The sequence below is a fragment of the Manis javanica genome, chromosome 4 (assembly GCF_040802235.1).
Source record: "Manis javanica isolate MJ-LG chromosome 4, MJ_LKY, whole genome shotgun sequence".
Classification (NCBI taxonomy): Eukaryota; Metazoa; Chordata; class Mammalia; order Pholidota; family Manidae; genus Manis; species Manis javanica.
In genome coordinates this window covers 112,235,974-112,262,869 of record NC_133159.1, presented here as the reverse complement: position 1 = coordinate 112,262,869, position 26,896 = coordinate 112,235,974, and positions in this window count along the sequence as shown.

Here is a 26,896-nt window from a genome sequence, read left to right as displayed (position 1 = left end):
GTATGGTTCCAAGACTCCCCAGATCATCAAGTACCCCCCACATAGCCGATTACAGTCACTGTTCATCAGCATAATAAGGTGCAATAGAATCCCTACCTGAATTCACTATACTATACAGAATTCCCCATGGAATCCTCCAACATTACAGAAGGTATTCATAATGCTACCCTTCTCGCTCCCTTTCCAAGAAGAATTCCTAGTTCCTGGACGTTTGGTAAATTGGTGATGGGGAGTATACTAAACAAAACAAAGTAAGAAATTAAGAAAGAAAGAAAGAAAGAAAGAATGAAAGAAAGAAAGTAAGAAAGAAAGAAAGAAAGAAAGACTAAAGAAAGAAAGAAAGGAAGAATGAAAGAAAGAAAGAAAGGAGGAAGGAAGGAAGGAAAGAAAAAAAAGGGGAAGGAAGAGAGAAAGAAAGAAAGAAAAAAGAAAGAAAGATTAAAGAGAGAAAGGAAGAAAAGAAAGAGAAGAATGAAAGAATGAAAGAAAAAAGGAAGGAAAAAAGAAAGAAAGAAAAGGAAGGAAGGAAGAAACAAAGAAAGAAAGACAGAAAGAAAGAAAAAACTAAGGGAGAAAGAAAGAGAGAAGAAAGAAAGAAAAAGGAAAGAAAGAAAAGATAGGAAAGAAAGAATGAACAAAGACATGAAAGATGCAAAAAAATAAGAAAGAAAGAATGAATGAATGAAAGGAAAGAAAGATGAAAGTCAAATGACGGAAGAAAGAATGAAAGAAAGAGTAAGAAAGAAAGAACAAAGAGAAAGACAGAAAGACTAATGGAAAGTAAGGAAGGAAAGAGAAGGAAAAGAGAAAGAAAAATGAAAGAAATAAAGAATGAAGAAAGTAAGATGAAGGAAAAAAGAAAGACAGAAAGAGACAATAACAAAATAAGAAAGAAAGAATGAAGGAAAGACAGAAGAAAGGAAGATGAAAGTAAAAAAGAAAGAAAGACGATTTAAGAAAGAAAGAAAGAAGGAAAGAAAAAGAAAGAAAGAGTAAGAAAGAACAAAGTGTGAAAGAAAAAAGAATAAAGGAAGGAAGAAATGAAGAAAGAAAGAGGGAAGAAAGAAACAAAGGCAAAAGAAAGAAAGATGAAAGAAAGAAAGGAAGAAAGAAAGAAATAATAAAAAATACAAGGAAGAAGAAAGAAAGGAGAAAGAAAGAAATAAAGGAAAGGAAAAAAAGACAAGAAAGAAAGAAAGAATGAATGACAAGAAAGATGCAAAAAAGAAGAACGATAGAAAGAATGAAAAAACAAGGAAAGATAAATGAATGTAAAAAGACGGAAGAAAGAATGAAAGAAAAAGAAGGAAAGAACAGAGAGAGAAAGAAAGAAAGACTAAAGGAAAGAAAGGAAGGAAAGAGAAAGAAAAGGGACAGAAAGATGTAAGAAACAAGGAAGAATAAAGTAAGACGAAGGAAAGAAGAAAGAAGGAAAGAAAGGCAAAAGAAGAAAGAAGAAAGAAAGGCAGAAAGATAAAAGAATGAAAGAATAAAGAAAGAATGAAAGAAAGAAGGAAGAGAGGAAAATGAAAGAAAGGAAGATGAAAGGCTTAAGAAAGAAAGAAAGTAAATGTAACGATGAAAGAAGGAAGATGAAAGAAAGAATGAAAGAAAGAAAGAAAGGAAGTAAGAAAGAAAGTTGAAAGAAAGAATAGAAAGAAAGAAAGGAAAGGAAAGAAAGTAAGAAAAGAAAGAAAGAATTAGAGAAAGAAAGAAAGGCAAAAGGAAAGAATAAAGGAAGGAAGGAAGAAAGAAAGAAAAATGGAAGGAAGAAAGAAAGAAAAACAGAAGAAAGACTAAAGAAAGAAATAAAGAAAAGAAAGGAAAGAAAGTAAGTAATGAAAGAAAGAAAGAATGAATGAAAGAAAGAAAGAAAGAAAGAAAAATGGAAGGAAGAAAGATAGAAGGTAAGGAAGGAAGGAAGGAAGAATGAAAAAGAGAAAAAAGAAAGAAAGCAAAAGAACTTAAGAAAGAAAGAATAAGAAAGAAGGAAAGAAAGAAAAGAAATGAAAGAAAGTAAGAAAAAAAGAAAGAATGAAAGACATGAAAGACATGAAAGATGCAAAAAAGTAGAAAGAAAGAAAGAAAGGAAGAAAGATGAAGAAAAAAGATGGAAGAAAGAAAAAAAATAAGAGTAAGAAAGTAAGAACAAAGACAGAATGAAAGAAAGACTGAAGGAAAGAAAGGAAGGAATGAGAAAGAAAACAGAAAGAAAGATGAAAGAAACAAAGAAAGAAAGTTAGATGAAGGAAAGACGAAATACAGAAAGAAAGGCAAAAGAAGAATGAAGAAAGACAGAAGGAATGAAGGAAGATGAAAGAAAGAAAGATGAAAGACTAACAAAAGAGGAAAGAAAGAAAGAAAAAGGAAGGTAGAAAAAAGAAAGAGATAAGAGCGAAAGAAAGGTGAAAGAAAGAAAGAAAGATGAAGGAAAGAAAAAAGGAATGAAAGTAAGAAAAGAAAGAAAGAATGAAGGACAGTTTTGAAAGATGCAAAAAGATGAAAGAAAGAAAGAAAGAACGAAAGAAGCAAGGAAAGAAAGATGTAAGTCAAAAGATGGAAGAAAGAAAGAAACAAAGAGTAAGAAGGAAAAGAGGAAAGAAAGAGTAAAGGAAAGAAAGGAAGAAAAGGGAAAGAAAACAGACAGTAAGATACAAGAAAAAAGAGAGGAAAGTAAGACGAAGGACAGAAGAAAGAAAGAAAGAAAGAAAGAAAGAAAGAAAGAAAGAAAGAAAGAAAGAAAGAAAGGCGAAAGAAGAAAGAAGAAACACAAAATGAAAAAAGAACAAAAGAAGAAAGAAAGAATGAGACAAAGAAAGAAAAAGGAAGGAAGAAAGAAAAAAGGAAGGAAGGAATAAAGAAAGAGAGAAGAAAGGTGCAAGAAAGAAAGAAAGAAAAGAACAGCAAAAAAGAAAAGAAAGAAAAAATAAATGAAAGTCATGAAAGATGCAAAAAAGAAGAAAGAAAGAATGAAAGAAACAAGGAAAGAAAGATGTAAGTCAAAAGATGGAAGAAAGAAAGAAAGACTAAGAAAGAAATTACAAGAGGGAAAGAAAGAATGACTAAGAGAGAAAGGAAGGAAAGAGAAAGAAAACAGACAGTAAGATGAAAGAAAAAAAGAAAAAAGAAAGTAAGTCTAAGAAAACAAGAAAGAAAGAAAGGCGAAAGAAGAAGAAAGAATAAAAAAAGAAGGAAAGAAGAAAGAAAGAAAGAAGGAAAAAGGGAAGAAGAAAAAAGGAAAGAAGAAAGAAAAGAAAGAAAGAAAGAAAGAAAGAGGAAAGAAGGAAGAAGAAAGAAAGAAAGAATGAGAGAAAGAAAGGAAAAAGGAGGGAAGAAAGAAAGAGAGACCTGAAAGAAAGGCGAAAGAAAGAAAGAAAGATGAAAGAAAGAAAGAAAGAAAGAAAAGAAAAGAAAGGAAAGAAAGTAAGAAAAGAAAGTAACAATGAATGAAAGACACGATAAATACAAAATAGAAGAGAGATAGAATGAAAGAAACAAGGAAAGAAAGATGTAAGTCAAAAGACGGAAGAAAGAAAGAAAGAATATGAAGGAAAGAAAAAAGAGAGAGTGAAAGAAAGACTAAAGGAAAGAAGGGAATGAAAGAGAAAGAAATCAGACAGAAAGATGAAAGAAACAAAGAAAAAAGACAGTAAGATAAAGGAAAGAAGAAACAAAGAAAGAAAGGTGAAAGAAGAAATAGTAAAGAAATACAGAAATAAAAATGAATGAAAGAAGAAAGAATGAAAGAAAGAATAAAGAAAGGAAGATGAAAGAACGACAGATGAAAGACATAAGAAAGAAGAAAGAAAGAAAAAAGGAGAAAGATAGAATGAAAGAAAGAAAGAGAGAAAGAACGATAGAGAAAAGGAAGAAAGAAAGAAGAAAGAAAGGTGAAAGAAAGAAAGAAAGACGAAAGGAAGAAAGAAAAAAAAAAAAGGAATGAAAGTAAGAAAACAAAGAATGAATGAAAGACCTGAAAGATGCAAAAAAGAAGAAAGAAAGAATGAAAGAAACAACCAAAGAAAGATGAAAGTCAAAAGACGGAAGAAAGAAAGAAAGAAAGTGTAAGAAATAAAAAACAAAGAGAAAAAGAAAGAATAAAGGAAAGAATGGAAGGAAAGAGAAAGAAAACAGAGAAAGATGAAAGAAACAAAGAAAAGAGAAAGTAAGATGAAGGAAAGATGAAAGAGAAAGAAAGGTGAAAGAAGAAAGAAGAAAGAAAAACATCAAGAAAAATAAGGAAAGAAGCAAGAAAGAATGAAAGAAAGAAGAAAGAAAGACAAAAGACGAAAGAAGAAAGAAAGAAAGACAAAAGAAAGAAGAAAAAAGAAGGAAAGAAAGAAAGAAAAAAGGCGCACGAAGAAAAAAAAAAGAAAGACAAAAGAAGAAAGAAAGAATGAATGAAAGAAAGAAGGAAGAAAGGAAGATGAAGGAAAGAAAGGAGGGAGACTTAAGAAAAAAGAAAGATGAAAGAAGGAAGAAGAAAGAAAGAAAGAAAAAGGAAGGAAGAGAAAAAGAGAGTAGAAAGAAAAGAAAGAATGAGTGCATGAAAGACATGAAAGATGCCAAAAAGAAAAAGGAAAGAATGAAAGAAACAAGGAAAGAAAGAGGCAAGTCAAAACACGGAAGAAAGAAAGAACAAAGAGAGAAAGAAAGACTAAAGGAAATTAAGGAAGGAAACAGAAATAAAAGAGACAGAAAGATGAAAGAAACAAAGAAAGAAGAAAGTAAGACGAAGGAAAGAGAAAGAAAGAAAGACGAAAGAAGAAGAAAGAAAGACAGAAAAAAGAATGAATGAAGAAAGATAGAAAGAAAGAACGAAGGAAGACGGAAGAAAGAAAGACAAAAGACTTAAGATGAAAGAAAAAAGCAACAAAGAAAGAAATAAGAAAGAAAGAAAGAGAATAAAGCAGCCAGATTTAAAAAGACACAAGCATCCTGATGCTTATCATAGCAGTATTCAAAATAACCCATCAACAATTATAGAACAATATTATGGTTACAAGACTCCCCAGAGCATCAAGTACTCCCCACATACCCCATTACAATCAATGTTCATCAGCATAGTAATATGGAATAGAATCACTACCTGAATTCTCTAACCTATACAGAATTCCCCACTGGAATCCTCCCACATTACAGCAGCTAATCATAATGCTGCCCTTCTCCCTCCCTTTACAAGCAGAATTCCTAGTTCCTGGGCCTTTGGTAAATTGGTGATGCGGAGTGTACTAATCATAAAAAAGTATGAAAGAAGGAAAGAAAGAGAGAAAGAAAGAAAGAAAGGAAGAAAGAAAGAAAGGAAGGAAGGAAGGAAGAAGGAAGGAAGGAAGGAAAGGAAGGAAGGAAAGAAGGAAAGAAGGAAGGAAGGAAGGATGGAAGGAAGGAAGGACGGAAGGAAAGAAAGAAAAAATGAAGGAAGGAAGGACGGAAGCAAAGAAAGAAAGGAAGAAAGAAATAAAGAAAGAATAAAGGAAGGAAGAAAGAAAGAGAGAGAGAAGAGAGAAAGAAAGACAAAAAAAAAATAGAAAGGTAAAAGAAAGAAAGAAAGAAAAGAAAGGAAAGAAATAATGAAAAGAAAGAAAGAATGAATGAAAGACATGAAAGATGCAAAAAAGCAGAAAGAATGAAAGAAACAAAGAAAGAAAGATGAATGTCAAAACACGGAAGAAAGAAAGAGTAAGAAAGAAAGAACAAAGAGAGAAAGAAAGACTAAAGGAAAAAAGAAAGGAAAGCAATAAAACAGACAGAAAGATGAAAGAAAGAAAAAAAGAAGAAGAAAAGAAGAAAGAAGGAAAGAAAGGTGAAAGAAGAAAGGAAGAATGAAAGAAAGAAGGAAGAAAGCAAGACGAATGTAAGAAAGAAAAGACTTAAAGTGAAAGAAAGGAGGAATGAAGGAAAGATGAAAGAAAGAAGAAGTAAGGATGGAAGGAAGGAAGGATGGAAGTAAAGATAGAAAGACAAAAGGAAGGAAGAAAGAAAGAAAGACAAAAGATAGAAAAACTAAAGAAAGAAAGAAAGGAAAGAAAGTAAGACAAGAAAGAGAGAATGAATGAAAGACTGAATGAAAAAAGGAAGGAAAAAAGAAAGAAAGAAACAAACAAAGACAAAAAGAAAGAAAAAAGGAAGGATGAAATAAAGAGAGAGAGAAGGAAAGAAAGACAAATGAAAGAAAGACAAAAGGAAGAAAGAAAGAATGAAAGAAACAACAAAAGAAAGATGAAAGTCAAAAGACAGAAGAAAGAAAGAATGAGAAAGAAAGAAAGAAAAAAAAAAAGAAAGAAAGGAAGGAAAGAAAAAAAACAGAGAGAAAGATAAAAGAAACAAAGAAAGAAGAAAGTAAGACGAAGGAAAGAACAAAGAAAAAAAGAAAGGTGAAAGAAGAACTAAAGACAGAATGAAAAACCTATGAAAGAAGTAAGAAAAATTGAAAGAAAGAAGAAAGGAAGATGGAAGAAAGACAAAAGACAAGATAGAAGAAAGAAACAATGAAAGAAAGAAAGAAAAATGAAAGAAAAAAAGAAGAAAAGAAAGAAGAAAGAAAAGACAGAGTGAAACGCATTAAAGAAGCAAAAAAGAAGAAAGAAAGAAAGAAAGAAAGAAAGAAAGAAAGAAAGAAAGAAAGAAAGGGGAAAGTCAAAAGACGGAAGAAAGTAAAAAAAAGAGTAAAAAAGGAAGAACAAAGAGAGAGAAAGAAAGACTAAAGGAAAGAAAGGAAGAAAAGAGAAAGAAAACAGAGAGCAAGATGAAAAAAAAGAAAAAGAAAGTAAGATGAAGGAAAGAAAAAAAAAAGAAAGAAAAAAAGGCGACAGAAAAAAGAAAGACAAAAAGAAAAAAGAATGAAAGAAGAAAGGAAGAAGAAAGACTTAAGAAGAAAAAAAGAGAAAGACAAAAGAAGGAAGAAGAAAGAAAGAATGAAAGAAAAAAGAAAGAAAGAAAAAAGGAAGGAAGGAAAAAAGATACAAGAAAGAAAGTCGAAACAAAGAAAGAAAGGCGAAAGAAAGCAAGAAAGAAAAAAAGGAAAGAAAGGAAGTAAAGAATGAATGAATGAAAGACATGAAATATGCAAAAGAGAAGAAAGAATGAAACAAAGAAAGAAAGAGGAAAGTCAAAAGACCGAAGAAAGAAAGAAAGAGTAAGAAAGAAAGAACAAAGAGAAAAAGAAAGAAAGATGAAAGGAAAGAAAGGAAGGAAAGACAACTAAAAAAGACAAAAACATGAAAGAAAGAAAGAAAGAAAGAAAAAAGAAAGTAAGAGGGAGGAAAGAAGAAAGAAAGAAAGAAAGAAAGAAAGAAAGAAAGAAAGAAAGGTGAAAGAAAGACAGAAAGAAAAAAGAACGAAAGAAGGAAGAAAGGAAGACAAAAGAAAGAAAGAGGTAAGGCTTAAGAAGAAAGAAAGAAGGAAAGATGAAAGAATGAAAAAGAAAGAAAGAAAGAGTGAAGTAAAGAAAGAAAGAGAAAGAAGCAGCCACGTTTATAAAGACACATGCATCCCTATGTTTATCACAGCAGTATTCAGAACAACCAATCAACAGTTATATAAGCAGTACAGTGGTTACAAGACTCCCCAGATCATCAAGGACCCCCGACATACCCCACTACAGTCACTGTTCATCAGCATAGTAAGATACAATAGAATCACTACGTGAATTCTCTACACTATACAAAATTTCCCACTGGAATCCTCCCACATTACAGGAGATAATCGTAATGCTACCCTTCTCCATCACTTTCCAAGCAGAATTCCTAGTTTCTCGCCCTTTGGTAAATTGGTGATGGGGAGTGTACTAATCATGAAAAAGTAAGAAACAGAAAGAAAGTAATAAAGAAAGCAAGCAAGCAAGAAAGAAATAAGGAAAGAAAGAAAGACAAGGAAAGACAAAGGAAGAGTAAAGAAAGAAACAAAGAAACAAAAGAAAGGAAGGAAGAAAGAAAAAAGAGAGAAAGAAAGAAGAAAGAAGGAAAGAAAGAAAGAAAAGAAAGAGAATGAAAGAAAGAAAGAAAAAAGGAAGGAAAAAAGAAAGAAAAAGTAAGGAACAAAGAAAGAGAGAAAAAAGGAAGAAAGAAAGGAAAAAGGAAGGAAGAAAGAAAAGGAAGAAAGAAAAAAGAAAAAAAAAAGAAAGAAAATAAAGGAAAGAAAAAAAAAAAAAAAACAATGAAAGACACTACAGATGCATAGAAGAAGAAAGACTGAAAGAATCAATGAAAGAAAGATGAAAGTCAAAAGACGAAAGAAAGAAAGAAAGAAAGAGTAACAAATAAAGAACAAAGTGAGAAAGAAAGACTAAAGGACAGAAAGGAAGGAAAGAGAAAGAAAACAGACAGAAAGATGAAAGAAACAAAGAAAGAAGAAAGTAAGATGAAGGAAAGAAGAAAGAAAGAAAGAAAGGTGAAAGAAGAAAGAACAAAGAAAGGCAGAAATAAAAAAGAACGAAAGAAGAAAGAAAGAATGAAAAAAAAGGATGGAAAACAGAAGAAAGAAACACGAAAGACTTCAGAAAAGAGAAAGAAACAAAGAAAGACGAAAAAAGGAAGAAGAAAGGAAGAATGAAAGAAAGATGAAAGAAAGACATAAGAAAGAAGAAAGAAAGAAGTAAAGAAAGAAAGAAGAAAGAAAAGAAAGGAAGAATGAATGAAAGACATGAAAGACGCAAAAAAGATGAAAGAATGAAAGAAACAAAGAAAGAGTTGAAAGTCAAGAGACAGAATAAAGAAAGAAAGAAAGAGTAAGAAAGAAAGAACAACGAGATATAGAAAGAAAGACTAAAGGAAAGAAAGGGAGGAAAGAGAGAAAGAAAGAAAGACAGAGAGATGAAAGAAAAAAGAAAGAAGAAAACAAGACGAAGAAAGAAGAAAGAATGAAGGAAGGGAAGGTGAAAGAAGAAAGACAAAGAGAAAAGAATGAAAGAAGAAAGGGAGACGAAAGTAAGTAAGAAAGATGAAAGACTTAAGAAAGAAGAAAGAAAGAACTAAAGAAAGAAGAAAAATGGAAGAAAGGAGAAAGAATGACAGAAAGAGAAAGAATCAGCCAGTTTTAAAAGACACATGCATCCCTATGCTTATCAGAGAAGTATTCACAATAACCAATCAAGAGTTATATAAGCAATATTAGGGTTACAAGACTCCCCAACTCATCAAGGATCCGCCACATACCCCATTACAGTCACTGTTCATCAGCATAGTAAGATGCCATGGAATCACTACCTGAATTCTCTATACTATACAGAATTCCCCACTGGAATCCTCCCACATTACAGGAGCTAATCGTAATGCTACCCTTCTCCCTCACTTTCCAAGCAGAATTCCTAGTTCCTGGCCCTTTGGTAAATTGGTGATGGGGAGTGTACTAAACATAAAAAAGTAAAAGTAAGAAAGAAAGAAAAAGAAAGAAAGAAAGAAAGAGAGAGAGAAAGAAAGAAAATTATAAACAAAGAAAGAATGAAAGATAGAAAGAAAATAAGAAAGAAAGAAGAAATGAACATGAAAGAAAGAATGACAAAAGACAAGAAAGAAGAAAGATGAAAGAAGGAAGAAGAAAGAAAGAAAGAAAAAAGGAAGAAAGAAAGAGAGAAGAAAGAAAGATGAAAGAAAGAAAAGAAAGGAAATAAAGTAAGAAAAAAAAGAGTGAAAGAGACGCAAAAAAGAAGAAAGAAAGAATGAAAGAAACAAGGAAAGAAAGATGAAAGTAAAAAGACAGAAGAAAGAAAGAAAGAAAGAGCAAAGAGAGAAATAAAGAAAGACTAAATTAAAGAAAGGAAGAAAAGAGAGAAAGAAAGACAGACAGAAAGTTGAAAGAAACAAAGAAAGAATAAAGCAACATGAAGGAAAGAAGAAAGAATGAAATAAAGGAAGGGAGAGAAGAAGGAAAGACAGAAAGAGAAAAGAATGAAATAAGAAAGGAAGAATGAAAGAGAAAAAGAAGAAAGAAAGGAAGATGAAAGAAAGAAAGACGAAAGACAAGAAAGAAGAAAGAAAGATGAAAGAAGGAAGAAGAAAGAAAGAAAGAAAGAAAGAGAAAGAACAAGCCAGTTTTAAAAAGACACATGCATCCCTATGTTTATCACAGCAGTATACACAATAAGCAATCAACAATTATATAAGCAATATAATGTTTACAAGACCCCCCATATCATCAAGACCCCACCACATACCCCATTGTAGTCACTGATCATTAGCATAGTAAGATGCTACAGAATCACTGCCTAATTCTCTATAATATACTGAATTCCCCACTGGAATTCCCCCCCCCCATTTTGGGACCTAACCATAATGCAAACTTTCCAGCCTTCTCCCTCCTTGCCCAAGCAGCCTTAATAAAGGTAAATTGGTCCTCTGGTAAACTGGTGATATGGAGGGTTCTAAACAAAGAGAGAGAGAAAGAAAGAAAGAAAGAGAGAAAGAAAGAAAGAAAGAAAGAAAGAAAGAAAGAAAGAAAGAAAGAAAGAAAGAAAGAAAGAAAGAAAGAAAGAAAGAAAGAAAGAAAGAAAGAAAGAAAGAAAGATAAAAGGAAGGAAGGAAGATAAAAGGAAGGAAGGAAGAAAAATAAAAGGAAGGAAGACAGAATAAAAGAAGGAAGAGAGATGAAAGAAAGACAAAAGAAAGAAATTAAGAAAGACTAAGAAAGAAAGAAAGAAAGAAAAGAAAGAAAGTGAATGAAAGACAAGAAAGATGCTAAAAAGAAGAAAGACTGAAACAATGAAAGAAAGATAAAAGGCAAAAGATGGAAAAAGAAACAAAGAAAGAGTAAGAAAGAAAGAACTAAGAGAGAAAGAAATACTAAAGGAAAGAAAGGAAGGAAAGAGAAAAAAACAAAGAAGAAAGTAAGAAAAAGGAAAGTAGAAAGAAAGAACGAAACACTAAAGAAGAAAGAAAGAATGGAAGATGAAAGAAGGAAGAAGAATGAAAGAATGAAAGAAAGAAAAAGGAATGGAATAAAGAAAGGAAGGTGAAAGAAAGAAATAAAGAACAATGAAAGAAAGAAGGAAAAGAAAGGAAAGAAAGAAAGAAAGAATGAATGAAACACATGAAAGATGCAAAAAAGAAGAAAGTAAGAATGAAAGAAATCAGGAAAGAAAAATGAAAGTCAAAAGACGGAATAAAGAAAGAAAAAAGAGTAAGAAAGAAAGAAAAAAGAGAGAAAGAAAGACAAAAGGAAAGAAAGGAAGGAAAAAGAACAAAAAACAGAAAGATGAAAGAAACAAAGAAAGAAGGAAGTAAGACAAAGGAAAGAAGAAAGAAAGATTGAAAGGCTAAAGAAGAAAGAATAAAGAAATGCAGAACTAAAAAAGAATGAAAGACAGAAAGGAGAATGGAAGAAGAAAGAAAGACGAAAGACTAAAGAAAGAAGAAAGAAAGAAAGATGAAAGAAGGAAGAAGAAAGAAAGAAAGAAAGAGAGAGAAGAATGGAAAGTGAAAGAAAGAAAGATGAAAGAAACTAAGAAAGGAAAGAATGTAAGAAAAAAAGAATGAATGAAAGATGTGAAAGATTCAAAAAAGAATGAATAAAGAAAGAATGAAAGAAACAAGGAAAGAAAGGTGAAAGGGAGAAGACGGAAGAAAGAAAGAAAGTAAAAAAGAAAGAACAAAGTGAGAAAGAAAGAAAGACTAAAGGAAAGAAAGGAAGAAAAGTGAAGAAAAAAGTCAACAATAAGAAAGAAACAAAGAAAAAATAAAATAAGATGAAGGAAAAAAAAAAGAAAGAACAAAAGGCAAAAGAAGAAGGAAGAAAGACAGAAAGACAAAAGAACGAAAGAAGAAAGAAAGAATGGAAGAACGAAATAAGGAAGAAAGGAAGACAAAAGAAAGAAAGATGAAAGACTTAAGAAAGAAGAAGAAAAACGAAAGAGGGAAGAAGAAAGAAAGAATGAAGGAAAGGAAGAAAGAAAAAAGGTAGGAAGGAAGATAGAAAGAGAGAAGAAAGAAAGAAAGGCATAAGAAAGACAGAAAGATGAAAGAAAGAATGAAAGGAAAGAAATTAAGAGAAGAAAGAAAGAATGAGTGAAAGACATGAAAGATGCAAAAAGAAGAAAGAAAGAAAGAATGAAAGAAACAAGGAAAGAACGATGAAAGTCAAAAGATGGAAGAAAGAAAGAAAGAAAGAGTAAGAAAGAAAGAACAAAGAGAGAAAGAAAGACTAAAGGAAAGAAAGGAAGGAAAGAGAAAGAAAACAGATAGAAAGATGAAAGAAACAAAGAAAGAAGAAAGTAAGACAAAAGAAAGAAGAAAGGAAAAAAAAAAGAAAAAGAAGAAAGAAGAAGAAAGACAGAATGAAAAAAGAATGAAAGAAGAAAGAAAAAATGAAAGAAAGAAGAAAGGATGATGAAAGAAAGATGAAAGACAAGAAAAAAGAAAGAAAGAATTTGAAAGAAAGATGAAAGAAGGAAAGACATAAGAAAGAAGAAAGAAGTAAAGAAAGAAAAAAGAAAGAAAGAAAATATGAAATACACGAAAGATGCAAAAAAGAACAAAGAATGAAAGAAAGAAAGGATGAAACAAAGATGAAGGAAAGACAAAAGACAATTAAGAAGAAAGAAAGAAAAAAGAAAGATGAAAAAAAGAAAGACATAAGAAAGAAGAAAGAAAGAAGTAAAGAAAGAAGAAAGAAAAGAAACAAAGAATGAATGAAAGACCCAAAAAAAAAAGAAGAAAATCAAAAGAAAAAAGAAAAAAGAAAGAAAGTATAAAAAAGATAGAACAAAAAGAGAAAGAAAGAAAGAGTAAAGGAAAAAAAAGAAGGAAAAAGAAAAAGAAAGACAGAACGATGAAAGAAACAAAGAAAGAAAAAAGCAAGACGAAGTAAAGAAGAAAGAATGAAAGAAAGGAAGGAGAAAGAAGACAGAAAGAGAAAAAAAAGAAAGAAGAAAGGAAGACGAAAGACAGAAGAAAAACGAAAGACATAAGAAAGAAGATGGAAGAAGAAAGAAAAAAACGAAAGAAAGACAAAGAAGCAGCCATTTTTAAAAACACGCATGCATCCCTATATTGATCACAGCAGTATTCACAATAACCACTCAACAATTATATAAACATTATTATGGTTACAAGACTCCACAGATCATCAAGTATCCCCCACATACCTGATTACAATCACTGTTCATCAGCATAGTAAGATGCTATAGAATCACTAACTGAATTATCTATACTATAGAGAATTCCCCACTGGAATCCTCCCACATTACAGGAGCTGATTGTATTACTACCCTTCTCACTCTCTTTCCAAGCTGAAGTCCTAGTTTCTGGCCCTTTGCTAAATTGGTGATGGGGAGTGCACTAATCGTAAAAAAGTAAGGAAAAGAAAGAAAAGAAAAGAAAGAAAGAAAGAAAGAAAGAAAGAAAGAAAGAAAGAAAGAAAGAAAGAAAGAAAGAAAGAAAGAAAGAAAGAAGGAAAGGGAGGAAGGAAGGAAAAAAAAAAAAAAAAAAAAAAAAAAAAAAGAAAGAAAGAAAGAAAGAAAGAAAGAAAGAAAGAAAGAAAGAAAGAAGGAAGGAAGGAAAGAAAGAAAGGATAGAAAGAAAGAAAGAAAGAAGGAAGGAAGGATAGAAAGAAAGAAAGAAGGAAAGAAAAGAAAAGACAAAAAGAATGAATGAAAGACCTGAAAGCTGCATAAAAGAAGAAAGAATACAAGAAACAATTAAAGAAAGATGAAGGTCAAACGACGGATTAAAGAAAGAAGGGAAGAGAAGAAAGAAATACAGAAAGAAAGAAACAAAGGAAGTAAAAATGAAAGAAAGAAAGAAAAAAGGAAGGAAGAAATAAGAAAAAAGGAAGGAAGGAAGAAAGAGAGAAGAGAGAAAGACAAAAGAAAGACTAAAGAAAGAAAGAAAGAAAAAAAAGAAAGAAAGAATGAAAGAAAGAATGAAAGAAAGAAAGATATAAAAAGGGAAAGAATAAAGAAAGAAAGAAAGAAAGGAAGGAATAAAGAAAGAAATAAATAAAAATGGATGTAAGAAACAAATAGAGAATAAAGACAAAAGACAGAAAGACTAATGAAGGAAAGAAAGAAAGAAATGAAAGGAAAGAAAGTAAGTAAAGAAGGAAAGACTAATGAAGGAAAGAAAGAAATGAAAGGAAAGAAAGTAAGTAAAGAAGACAAGAATGAATGAATGAAAGAAAGAAAGGAAGAAAGAAAGGAAAGAAAAAAGTAAGAAGAAAGAAAGAAAAAAGAAAGGAAGGAAGAAAGAAAGAAAGAAAAAAACAACGAATAAAGAAGAGAGAAGAAAGAAAGACAAAAGAAATTAAGAAAGAAAGAATGAAAGGAAAGTAAGAAAAGAAAGAAAGAATGAATTAAAGACATGAAAGATGTAAAAAAGAAGAATGAAAGAAATAAAGGAAGAAAGATGAAAGTCAAAAGATGGAATAAAGAAAGAAACGAAGAGTAAGAAAGAAAGAACAAAGAAAGAAAGAAGGACTATAGGAAAGAAAGGAAGGAAAGAGGGAAAGAAGGACAGACAGAAAGATGAAAGAAACAAAGAAACAAGAAAGAAGACGAAGGAAAGGAGAAAGAATGAAAGAAGGCGAAAGAAGACGAAAGAAAGACAGAAAGAAAAAAGAACGAATGAAGAAAGAATGAAGAACGGAAGATGAAAGAGAGAAAGACGAATGACTTAAGAAAGAAGAAAGATGAAAGAAGGAAGAAGAAAGAAAAGAACGAAAGAATTGATGAAAGATGCAAAAAAGAAGAAAGAATGAAAGAAACAAAGAAAGAATGATGAAAGTCAAAAGATGGAAGAAAGAAAGAGTAAGAAAGAAAGAATAAAGAGAGATAGAAAGACTAAAGGAAAAAAGGAAGAAAAGAGAGAAAGAAAGAAAGACAGAAAGATGAAAGAAACAAAGAAAGAAGAAACCAAGATGAAGGAAAGAAGAAAGACTGAAAGAAAAGAAGGCAAAAGAACAAAGAAAGACAGACAGAGAAAAGAACAAAATAAGAAAGAAAGAATGAAAGAAAGAAGAAAGGAGAACGAAAGTAAGAGAGAAAGATGAAAGACTTAAGAAAGAAGAAAGAAAGAAAGAAGGAAAGAAAGACGAAAAAAGGAAGAAGAAAGAAGAAAGAATGAAAGAAAGAGAAAGAAGCAGCCAGATTTTAAAAGACACATGCATCCCTATGTTTATCACAACAGTATTCACAATAACCAATAAACAATTATATACGCAATTTTATTGTTACAAGACTCTCCAGATCATCAAGTAACCCCCACATAACCCATTACAGTCAACGTTCATCAGCATAGTAAGATGCAATAGAATCACTACCTGAATTCTGTATACTATACATAATCTCCACTGGAATCCTCCCACAATACAGGTGCTAATCGTAATGATACCCTTCTCCCTCACTTTCCAAGAAGAATTTCTAGTTCCTGGCCCTTTGGTAAATTGGTGAATGGGAGTGTACTAATCATAAAAAAGTCAAAGAGAAAGAAAGAAAAGAAAGAAAGAACGAAAGAAAAAAAGACAAAGAAAGAAAGGAAGACAAAGAAGAAGAAAGAAAGGAAAGAGAAAAAGAAAGGAAGGAAGGAAGAAAAAAAGAAGAAAGAAAGAAAGATTTAAGCAAGAAAGACTAAAGAAAGAAAGAAAGGAAAGAAAGAAAAGAAAGAATGAAAGAAAGAAAGAAAGAAAGAAAACAGAAAGAAAAAAGGAAGGAAGAAAAGAAACACAGGAAGGAAGGAAGAAAGAAAGAGAGAAGAAAGAAAGAACGACAAAAGAAAGAAAGTCTAAAGAAAGAAAGAAAAGTAAAGAAAGAAAAAATGAATGAAAGACATGAAAGACGCAAAAAAGAAGAAAGAAAGAATGAAAGAAACAAAGAAAGAAAGAATAAAGTCAGAAGATGGAGGAAAGAAAGAAAGAAAGAGTAAGAAAGAAAGAACAAAGAGAGAAAGAAGGGAAGACTAAAGGAAAGAAAGTTAGGAAAGAGAAATGAAACAGACAGAAAGATGAAAGATACAAAGAATGTAAGACGAAGAAAAGACGAAAGAAAAACAGCTGAAAGGAGAAAGAAGAAACACAGAAAGACAAAAGAATAAAAAAAAAGAAAGGATGAAAGAAAGAAGGAAAAAGGAAGATGAAAGAAAGAAAGATGAAAAAAGGAGGAAGAAAGTAAGAAAGAATGAAAGAAATAAAGAGAAAAGGTATGAAGAACGAAAGAAAAAGAGAAGAAAGGCAAAAGAAAGAAAGAAAAAAGGAAGAAAGAAAGACTAAAGAATAAAAGAAAGGAAAAAAAGACAAGAAAGAATGAATGAATGAAAGGAAGAAAGAAAGAAAGAAAGAATGAATGAAAAAAGGAAGGAATTAAGAAAGAAGGAAAGAAAGAAAGGAAGGAAGGAAGGAAGGAAGGAAGGAAGGAAGGAAAAAAGAAAAAAAGAAAGAAAGAAAGAAAGAAAAAAAGAAAGAAAAAAAGAAAGAAAGAAAGAAAGAAAGAAAGGAAGGAAGGAAGGAAGGAAGAAAGAATGAAAGAAACAAAGAAAGAAAGATTAAAGTCAGAAGATGGAGGAAAGAAAGATGGAAGAAAGACAAAAGAAAGAAAGAAAAATGAAAGAAAGAAAGAAAAGAAAGAAAGAATGAATGAAAGACATGAAAGATGAAAAAGAAGAAATACTGAAAGAAACAATGAAAGAAAGATGAAAGTCAAAAGATGGAAGAAAGAAAGAAAGAAAGAAAGAATAAAAAAGAAAGGACAAAGAGAGAAAGAAAGATAAAAAGGAAGGAAGGAAAGAGAAAGAAAACAAACAAAGAAAGATGAAAGAACCAAAGAAAGAAGAAAGGGAGATGAAGGAAAGAAGAAAGAAAGAAAGGCAAAAGAGGATAGAAGGAAGGCACAAATAAAAAAGGAAGAAGAAAGAAAGAATGAAAGAAAGAAAGAAGGAAGAATGGAAGACAAAAGAAGGAAGAAGAAAGAAAGAAAGATGAAAGAAAGAAAGACATAAGAAAGAAGAAAGAAAGAAGTGAAGATAGAAAGAAGAAACAAAAGAAAGAATGAATGAAAGACATGGAAGACGCAAAAAAGAAGAATGAAAGGAACAAAGAAAGATGAAAGTCAAAAGATGGAAGAAAGTAAGAAAGAACAAAGAGAGATAGAAAAACAAAAGGAAAGAAAGGAAGGAAAGAGAGAAAGAAAGACAGAAAGATGAAAGAAACAAAGAAAGAAGAAAGCAAGACGAAGGAAAGAAGAGAATGAAAGGAAGGAAGGCGAAAGAAGAAAGACAGAAAGAGAAAAGAACGAAATAAGAAAGAAAGAATGAAATAAAGAAAGAAAGAAAGGAAGATGAAATTAAGAAAGAAAGATGAAAGACTTAAGAAAGAAGAAAGAAGGAAAGAAAGATGAAAAAAGGCAGAAAGAAAGAAAGAATGAAAGAAAGAAAGAAAAAGAAAGAGGCAGCCAGATTTGAAAAGACACATACATCCCAATGTTTATCACAGCAGTATTCACAATAACCAATCAAAAATTATATACGCAATTTTATTGTTACAAGACTCCCCAGATCATCAAGTATCCCCCATATACCCCATTACAGTCACTGTTCATCAGCATAGTAAGATGCAATAGAATCACTACCTGAATTCTCTATACTATACAGAATTCCCCACTGGAATCCTCCCACATTACAGGAACTAATCGTAATGCTACCCTTCTCCCTCACTTTCCAAGCAGAATTCCTCATTCCTGGCCCATTGGTAAATTTGTGATGGGGAGTGTATGAAGCATAAGAAAGAAAGAAAGAAAAAAAAAAAAAGAAAGAAAAAAAGAAAGAAAGAAAGAAAGAAAGAAAGAAAGAAAGAAAGAAAGAAAGAAAGAAAGAAAGAAAGAAAAAAAAAAAGAAAGAAAGAAAGAAAAAAAGAAAGAAAGAAAGAAAGAAAGAAAAAAAGAAAGAAAGGAAGGAAGGAAGAAAGGAAGAAAGAAAGAAAGAAAGAAAGAAAGGAAGGAAGGAAGAAAGGAAGAAAGAAAGAAAGAAAAAGAAAGAAAGAAAGAAAGAAAGAGAGAAAGGAAGGAAGGAAGGAAGGAAGAAAGAAAGAAAAAGAAAGAAAGAAAGAAAGAGAGAAAGGAAGGAAGGAAGGAAGGAAGGAAGGAAGGAAGTAAGGAAGAAAGGAAGGAAGAAAGAAAGGAAGAAGTAAAGAAAGAAAGAACAAAGAAAAGAAAGAATGAATGAAAGACACAAAAAAGAAGAAAGAATGAAACAAAGAAAGAAAGATGAAAGTCAAAAGACAGAAGAAAGAAAGAAAGAAAGATGAAAGAAGGAAGAAGGAAAGAAAAAATGAAAGAAAAAGTAAAGAAAGAAAAAAGTAAGGAAAAAATAAAGAGAGAAAGACGAAACAAGGAAAGAAAGGCGAAAGAAAGTAAGAAAGAAAAGAAAGGAACAAGAGTAAGAAAAGAAAGAAAGAATGAATGGAAGACACGAAAGATGCAAAAAAGAAGAAAGAATGAAAGAAACAAAGAAATATAAAAGTCAAAAACGAGGAAAGAAGGAAAAGAAAGAAAGAACAAAGAAAGAAAGTCTGAAGGAAAGAAAGAAAGGAAATACAAATAAAACAGACAGAAAGATGAAAGAAACAAAGAAAGTAACATGAAGGAAAGAAGAAAGAAGGAAAGAAAGGCGAAAGAAGTAAGAAGAAAGGCAGAAATAAAAAAAGAATGAAACAAGAAAGAAAGAATGAAAGAAAGAAAGAAGGAAGAAAGGAAGACGAAAGACTTAATAAGAACGAAAGAAAGACGAAAGAAGGAAGAAGAAAGAATGAAAGAATGAAAGGAAGAAAGAAAGAAAGAGAAAAGGAAGGAAGGAAGGAAGAGAGAAGAAAGAAAGGCGAAAGAAAGAAAGAAAGGAAAGAGTAAAAAAAGAAAGAATGAATGAAAGACATGAAAGATGCAAAAAGGAAGAAAGAAAGATGAAAGTCAAAAGACGGAAGAAAGAAAGAAAGAAAGAGTAAGAAATAAAGAACAAAGAGAGAAAGAAAGAAAGAATAAAGGAAAGAAGGGACGAAAAGAGAAAGAAAACAGAGAGAAAGATGAAAGAAACAAGGAAGAATGTAAGATGAAGGAAAGAAGAAAGAAAGAAAGGGGAATGAAGAAAGAAGAAAGACAGAAAGAAAATACAACAAAAGAAGAAAGAAAGGAGGAAGAAAGGAAGACGAAAGAAACAATGAAGAAAGACTTAAGAAAGAAGAAAGAAGGAAGAAGGAAAGAAAGAATGAATGAAGGAATGAAAGAAATGAAAGACATAAGAAAGAAGAAAGAATGAATGAATGAAAGACAAGAAAGATGAAAACAAGAAGAAAGAATGAAAGAAACAACGAAAGATGAAAGTCAAAAGATGGAAGAAAGAAAGAGTAAGAAAGAAAGAACAAAGAGAGAAAGAAAGACTAAAGGAAAGTAAGGAAGCAAAGGGAGAAAGAAATACAAACAGAAAGATGAAAGAAACAAAGAAAGAAGAAAGCAAGACGAAGGAAAGAAGAAAGAATGAAAGAAAGGAAGGCGAAAGAAGAAAGAAAGAAAGAGAAAAGAACGAAAGAAGAAAGAAAGAATGAAAGAAAGAAAGAAAGGAAAAGAAGCAGCCAGTTTAAAAAAGAAACATGCATCCATATGTTTATCACAGCAGTATTCACAATAACCAATCAGCAATTATATAAGCAATATTATCTTTACAATACTCCCCAGATCATCAAGAATCCCCCACATTCCCCAATACAGTCACTGTTCATCAGCATACTTAGATGCTATAGAATCACTACCTGAATTCTCTATACTATAGAGAATTCTCCACTGGAATCCTCCCTCATTACAGGAGCTAATCGTAATGCTACCCTTCTCACTCCCTTTCCAAGCAGAATTTACTCATTTCTGGCCCTTTGCTAAATTGGTGATGGGGAGTGTACTAATCGTAAAAAAGAAAGGAAAGAAAGAGAAAGAAAGAAAAGAAAAAAAGAAAGAAAGAAAGAGAGAGAGACAGAGAAAGAAAGAGAGAGAGAAAGAAAGAAAGAGAGAGAGAAAGACAGAAAGAGAGAAAGAAACAGAGAAGAAAGAAATGGAAATGAAAGAAAGACTAAAGAAAGAAAGAAAGGAAAGAAAGAATGAATGAAATACCTGAAAGATGCAAAAAAGAAGAAAGAATAAAAGAAACAACCAAGGAAAGATGAAAGTTAAAAGATGGAAAAAAGAAAGAAGAAAAGAGAAGAAAGAAATACAGAAAGAAAGAAGGAAAGAAAGGAAGAAAAAAGAAAGAAAGAAAGAAAGAGAAAGAAAGAAAGACTAAAGACTTAAGAAAGAAGAAAGAAGGAAAGAAAGATGAAAGAAAGACATAAGAAAGAAGAAAGAAAGAAGGAAAGAAAGATGGAAGAAAGAAAGAAGAAAGAATTCGAACCTGCAACGGAGGTTGTTCTGGAGGGGTGGGGTACCTAAGCTCTGTCTCCCACATCTAACACTTTCAGTTACGTTCTCCCAACTCACACAGAGTGGGACGGCAAAACCTAGGTGTACGTGGTGTCTTCTGTGAATGCGCTTTAAGTGCAAGACATACGTGGGCTGTGAATAGGACGTGCAACTCTATTTCAGGGCAGATGCGGCTGGGGCTCCTTACAGCCGGTCATCCGTTCATGGGCCCAAAGCTCTGCTCTGGGCCGGAACTCGGTCAGCCTGAACTACCCATTGTGATTTGTGTTTGGCTGTGTTTGAAAGGTGTGTGTTTGGTTGAGTTCTGTGTGTGATATGAGATGTGTTGTCTGTGTGTGGTTGTTCTTTTTTAGTGTGCGTCATTGTGTGTGTTGTGTGTACTCATTGAACTGTGGTTTGTGTGAATAATGTTCTTTTATGTCCTGTGATGTTTCTGGTGTGCTGTTTTCTTTGTTGTGCTGTGTGCATATTGAGAGGTTCTGTGTGTTCTCTATATATGTGTTTGTGGGTGTTATATTGTGTTTGTTGTGGTTGTTCTTTGAGTGTGTGTTGTGTGTGGCTTTATTATGGTATGTGGTGGTTTTGTTGTTCTACATCTGTTGCATTGTTTATGCAGAGTGTGTGTGTTATGATGTTAATTTCTGTGTGTGATGCTTTTGTGTGTTATGTGATGTTTTTCTATGATTTGTGTTTGTATTGTGTGTATTTTCTCTGTGTGTTGCTTATTGTGTGTGTGGTGTGTGGTCTGTGTGTTTTGCAAATTGTGTGAGACACTGTGTATTATGACTGGTATGCTTTGTGTATATGTTGAAGGTTAGGCATTGTGCATTCTGTGAGGCTCTGTGTGCTGTATGTTTTATGTGTATGTGGAGTGATGTGTGGAGTGTGGAAATGTGTTGCATAAATTCATTGTTCTTTTGTAGCAGTTTGTGTGTGTTCCCCATGTCTTTGTGTTTGTGGGTGTTTATTTGTGTTTGTTGTGGTTATTCCTTGAGAGTGTGTTTTGTGTGGCTTTGTGTGTGGTATGTAGTGGTTGCATCAGTCTGTATGTTGTGCTGTTAGTGCAGGGCATTGTGGGAGTTATGAGCTGTGTTGTTTAATTTGTGTGTGATGTTTGGGTGTGTTGTTCTGTGATTTGTGTATTATTTTGTGTATTGTGTTAATGTATTTATGTGTTTCTTTAAATGTGTGTTGTGTGTGCGATATTTGTGTTGTGTGTCTTTTTTGTGATGTGTTTTGTGTTTGTTGGCTTTTGTGTTATGTGTGAAGTGTGTTGTTTTTTTTTTGTGTATATGGTTGGGCGTGTTTTGTGGTGTTTGTGATTGTGTGTCTTTTCTGTGTTGTGTTACATTTTGCGTGCTGTGTTATTGTGTGTTTTTTGTTGTGATGTCTGTGATCTGTTTGTTTAATGTGCATGGCAGTGTTTGTGTGATTGTGTGTGTGTTTCCTGTGTGTTGTGTTCTTTCTGTGTTGTGACTGTTGTGTATGTGATGTGTACAGTTTGGGTGCTTTGTTGTTTGTAGTGTAAGTTCTGTGTGAATTTGTGGAGTTCTGTGTGACTGATGTGGTTGTGGGTGGTTCTGTGTTGGGTGTTGTGTGCTTGGAGTGTGTCTTTGTGTGTTGTATGTTTGGCATCTTTTGTGTAGCATGTTCTGTTCGTGGTTGGGAATGTTATGTGGTCTGTGAATGGTTTTCTGTTTTCTGTTTAGTGTGTGATGTGCAATGTATTGTGTTCTCATTTGCACGTGTGTTGTGTATTCCTTCCTGTTTTGTGTATTGTGCGTGTGCTGTGTCAACTGTGTTTTTTATGTGTCATTTGGGATATTAATTGTGTACTGTATTGTATATGCTTTGTATATATATTCTGTGCTTTACATCGTGTGTTCTGTGAGGACCTGCGTGCTGTATGTTTTATGTGTGTTTTGTGTGATGTGTGTGTGCAGTGTGTGAAATGTGTGTTTCATAAATTCAGTGTTCTTTTTGTTGTGGTGTGTGTATTTTTTGCATGTCACTTTTCATGTGTTGTGTGTGGTGCATGTTTTGCATATGTTTGTGATTTGTGTGTGTGTTTGACAGGTTGTGTGGGTGGTTGGCTGTTTGAGTAATGAGTATAATTTATGGTCTCTGTACTATGTGTGGTCATGCTTGGTCACTGTGCCTCACTGTGTGTTGTGTTTACTCTGAGAATCGCAATTCATGAGTATTGTGTGCAGTTATGTGAATGCTGTGTGTGGGGTTTGTTTTTTAGTGTGATGTGCTGTTTGTGTGTTGAAAGGTTGGATGTAAACTCTGGTTTTGCATGTTGTGGGTGATTTGTATGTGTGTTGTATGTGTTGTGTTGGCACTTGCCATGTGTGTTGTGTGTTCTGTGTATGTTGTTTTATGTGTGTTGTATGTGTGTGTTGTATGTTGTCTGTGTTTGTGCTAACTGTTGCTATGTACATTTTTGTGTGCATTGGGTTGTGTATGCTGTGTGTCGTTCTGTTTCTTTTGTTTTATGTCTTTCTGTGTGGGTTGTGTGTTATGTTTTTACGGTGTATTGTGAGAGTTTGATCTATGTTGCGCTTTTTGGGTTTGGTTCTTTTGTAGTGTGCTGTTTGTGTTGTTGGTATAAGGTAGTGAATTATTTGTTGTGTTTGTTTTGTGATTCTGTGTGTATTCATTTTTGCTATGCTGTGTGTGCTGTGTGTTTTTGTGTGTTTTGGGTTGTGTTGTCTGTGATCTGTGAGTCTTGTTTATTCTCTGTGTGTTGTGTGTTGTCCGTGTTGTGTGTGTTGTGCATGTACTATGTGTGGTATGGGTTCTTTACTGCTTGTTGAGTACATTGTTCTGTGTACATTTCTCTGTGTGGTGTGCAATATGTGATGTGTGTGGTTGTGAGTTGTGTGTTCTGTGCATTGAGTGGTTCTTTGTGCGTTGTATATTTTGTCATTTTTGATGTTATCCTTTGGGGTTTGTATAGGTTGTGTGTTGTGTGCCTTCCGGTGTCCTGCTGCATATGTAATGTGTCTGGTCTTTCTGTTGTCTGTTGTGTTATGTACTGTGTTCTGGGTTGTGTGAGTGCTGTCTATATGCTTTCTGTGTGTTACGTACAGGGTAGTTGTTGGGTGGTCTGTGTATTTTGAGCATTCTGTGTGATGTTAGCTTTGCATTGTGCCTGATGTGTTCTGTGAGTGTGTATTTTGTGTGTGTGTTTGTGTTTTGTTTTGTGCTTTCTGTGTGTGGGTCTATGTGTGCTCTATATTGCATGCTTGTGGCTGTGTGTGCTGTATGTAGTGCATTATAGGTGTATTGTGTGTGTTTTTGTTTGTGTGTGTGTTTGTATGTGTTGTGTCTTTTTTGTGTGTGTGATTGTGATTTGTGTGTGGTTGTGTTAGAGAGGTTGTGTGTGTGTTTGGCAGTTATGCACGTGATGTGAGATGTGTTGACTGTGTGTGGTTGTGCTTGTTCAGTATGTCTCATGGTGTGTGCAGTACATAGCCTTTGCAATGTTTTTCTTGTGTGTTGTGAGCAGTTATGTGCCTTGAGGTGTGTGGTGTGTATCTTGTGTCTCTTGTTTTGCGTGTTTATGTGTTGTGTGTGTGTTCTGCATTGTACTCCTGTGTGAGAATGTATGTGTGGTGTGTCTGTGCGTGGTTGAGTGTGTAGTGTGTAGTGTGTGAAATGTGTGCTATTTGTCTTTGTTGGTTATGTGTGTTTTGCCTATGGATTTGTGAGTGTTGTGCGTGTTTTGCGTTTGTGATTGTGATTTGTGTGTGGTTGTGTTTGAGTGGTTGAGTGTGTGTGGTTATGTTTGTGATGTGAGATGTGTTGTCCATGTGTGGTTGTGCTTGTTTGGTGTGTCTAATTCTGTGTGCTGCATGTATTCTCACAAATGTGATTTGTGTGTTTAAGGAGTAATATTTGCTCCGTTGTGACTGGTGTGTGCCCTGTGACTGTTGTGTTGTTACTTTTTGAGTTTTGTGTGTGTAGTGGTGTCAGTGTGTGTATATGTGTGTGGCGTGTATGAGTACATTTGTGTGTGGGGTGTGTAGTGTGTGAAATGTGTGCTATGTGTGCAAATTATTGGTTGTGTGCTTTGCTTGTGGTTTTGTATTTGTGTGTGTTATGCATGTGTGATTGTTTTTGAGAGGCTGTGAGTGTAATTGGTTATTGTGTGTGAGGTGAGATGTGTTATCTGTATGTGGTTTTGCTTGTGTAGTATGCCTCATTGTGTGTGTGGTGTGTACATGGTTAGCTGTGATTTGTGAGAATTGTGTGTCTTTATGTCCTGTGATGTTTGTGGTGTATGTTGTTTCATATGATGTCCTTTTTGGGTGTTGAGTTTGTGTGTGTTCTCCATGTCTTTGTGTTTGTGGGTGTTTATTTGTGCTTGTGGTTATTCCTTCAGTGTCTGTTGTGTGTTGTTGTATGTGTGGTATGTAGTGGTTGCATCGGTCTGTGTGTTGTGTGGTTAATTCAGGATGTTGTGGGTGTTATGAGCTGTGATGTTTAAATTGTGTGTGATGTTTGTGTGTGTTGTGTGATGTGTTGTTCTGTGGTTTGTGTATTATTTTGTGTGTTGTGTTAATGTATTGATGTGTTTCTTTAAATGTGTGTTGTGTGTGCGATATTTGTGTTGTGTGTCTTTTTTGTGATGTGTTTTGTGTTTGTTGGCTTTTGTGTTATGTGTGGTGTGTTGTTTTTCTTTTTTGTATATGGTAGGGCGTGTTTTGTGGTGTTTGTGATTGTGTGTCTATTCTGTGTTGTGTTACATTTTGCATGCTGTGTTATTGTGTGTTTTTTGATGTGATGTCTGTGATCTGTTGGTTTAATGTGCATTGCGGTGTTTATGTGGTTGTGTGTGTGTTTCCTTTGTGTTGTGTTCTTTCTGTGTTGTGACTTGTGTATGTGATGTGTGCAGTTTGGGTGCTTTGTTGTTCATAGTGCAAGTTCTGTGTGAATTTCTCTGTGGAGTTCTGTGTGACTGGTGTTGTTGTGGGTGATTCTGTGTTGGATGTTGTGTACTTGGAGTGTGTCTTTGTGTGTTGTATGTTTGGTGTCTTTTGTGCAGCATGTTGTGTTTGTGGTTGGGAATGTTATGTGGTCTGTGAATGGTTTTCTGTTTCATGTTTAGTATATGATCTGAACGCACATGTATTGCATAATGTGCAATGTATTGTGTTCTCAGTTGCATGTGTGTTGTGTGTATTCTTATCTGTTTTGCATATTGTGTGTGAGTTGTGTCATCTCTGTGTTTTGAATGTTGTGTGGGATACTAATTGTGTGTTGTGTCTGCTATGCTTTGTATATACGCAGTGTGCTTTGAATTGTGCATTCTGTGAGGCTCTGTGTGCTCTATATTTTATGTGTGTTTTGTGTGATGTATGTACTGTGTGAAATGTGTGTTTCATAAAATCGGTGTTCTTTTTGTTGTAGTTTGTGTATTTTTGGCATTCACTTTGCATGTGTTGTGTGTGCTGTGTGTTTCGTGTGTGTGATTGTGATTTGTGTGTTTGTGTTTGAGTGGATGTGTGGGTGTTTGCTTGTTAGGTGTGCTATGTGAGATATGTTTTGTGTGTGGTTGTGCTTGTTTAGTGTGAATCATTGTGTATGTTGTGTGTACTTTTTGAAATGTGGCTCATGTGTTTTGTGAGCAATTATGTGCTTTGATGTGTCTGGTGTGTGTCTTGTGATTTGCGTTGTTATATTTTGAGTCTTGTGTGTGTGTGCTTTGTGTAGTGCAGCCCGTGACTGTAAATGTGTGTGGGGTGTCTTTGCATGATTGTGTGTCAGGTTTAGTGTGTGAAATGTGCACTATGTGGGTTTTTGTTTGTTGTGTGTGTGTGTTTTGCCTGTGGTTTTGTATGTGGTGTGTCTGTTTTGCATGTGTGATTGTAATTTGTGTTTGGCTGCTTTTGAGAGGTTGTGTGTATGTGTGGTTGAGTTATGTATGAGATGTGATATGTTGTCTGTATGTGGTTGTGCTTGTGTAGTGTGCCTGTGTGTGTTATATGTACTCATTCAACTGTGGTTTGTGTGAATTGTGTGCTTTAATGTCCTGTGATGCTTGTGGTGTATGTTGTTTTCTATGTTGTGCTGTGTGCGTGTTGAGAGGTTCTGTGTGTTCTCTATGTGTTTGTGGGTGTTTTCTTGTGTGTGTTGTGATTGTTCCTTGAGTGTGTGTTGTGTGTGGCTCTATGTGTGGTATGTAGTGGTTGTGTTGTTCTGTGTGTGTTGCATTGTTAATGCAGGATGTTGTGTGTGTTATGAATTGCAATGTTAATTTCTATGTGTGATGCCTATGTGTGTTGTGAGATGTGTTGTTCTGTGATTTGTGTTTGTGTTGTGTGTATACTTCTCTGTGTGTTGCATATTGTGTGTGTTGTGTGGTCTGTGTGTTTTGCATGTGTGAGACATTTTGTGATATGACTGATAAGCTTTGTGTATATGTTGTGTGTTTGGCATTGTGCATTCTGTGAGGCTCTGTGTAATGTATGTTTTATGTGTGTTTGCAGTGATGTGTGTAGTGTGTGAAATGTGTGT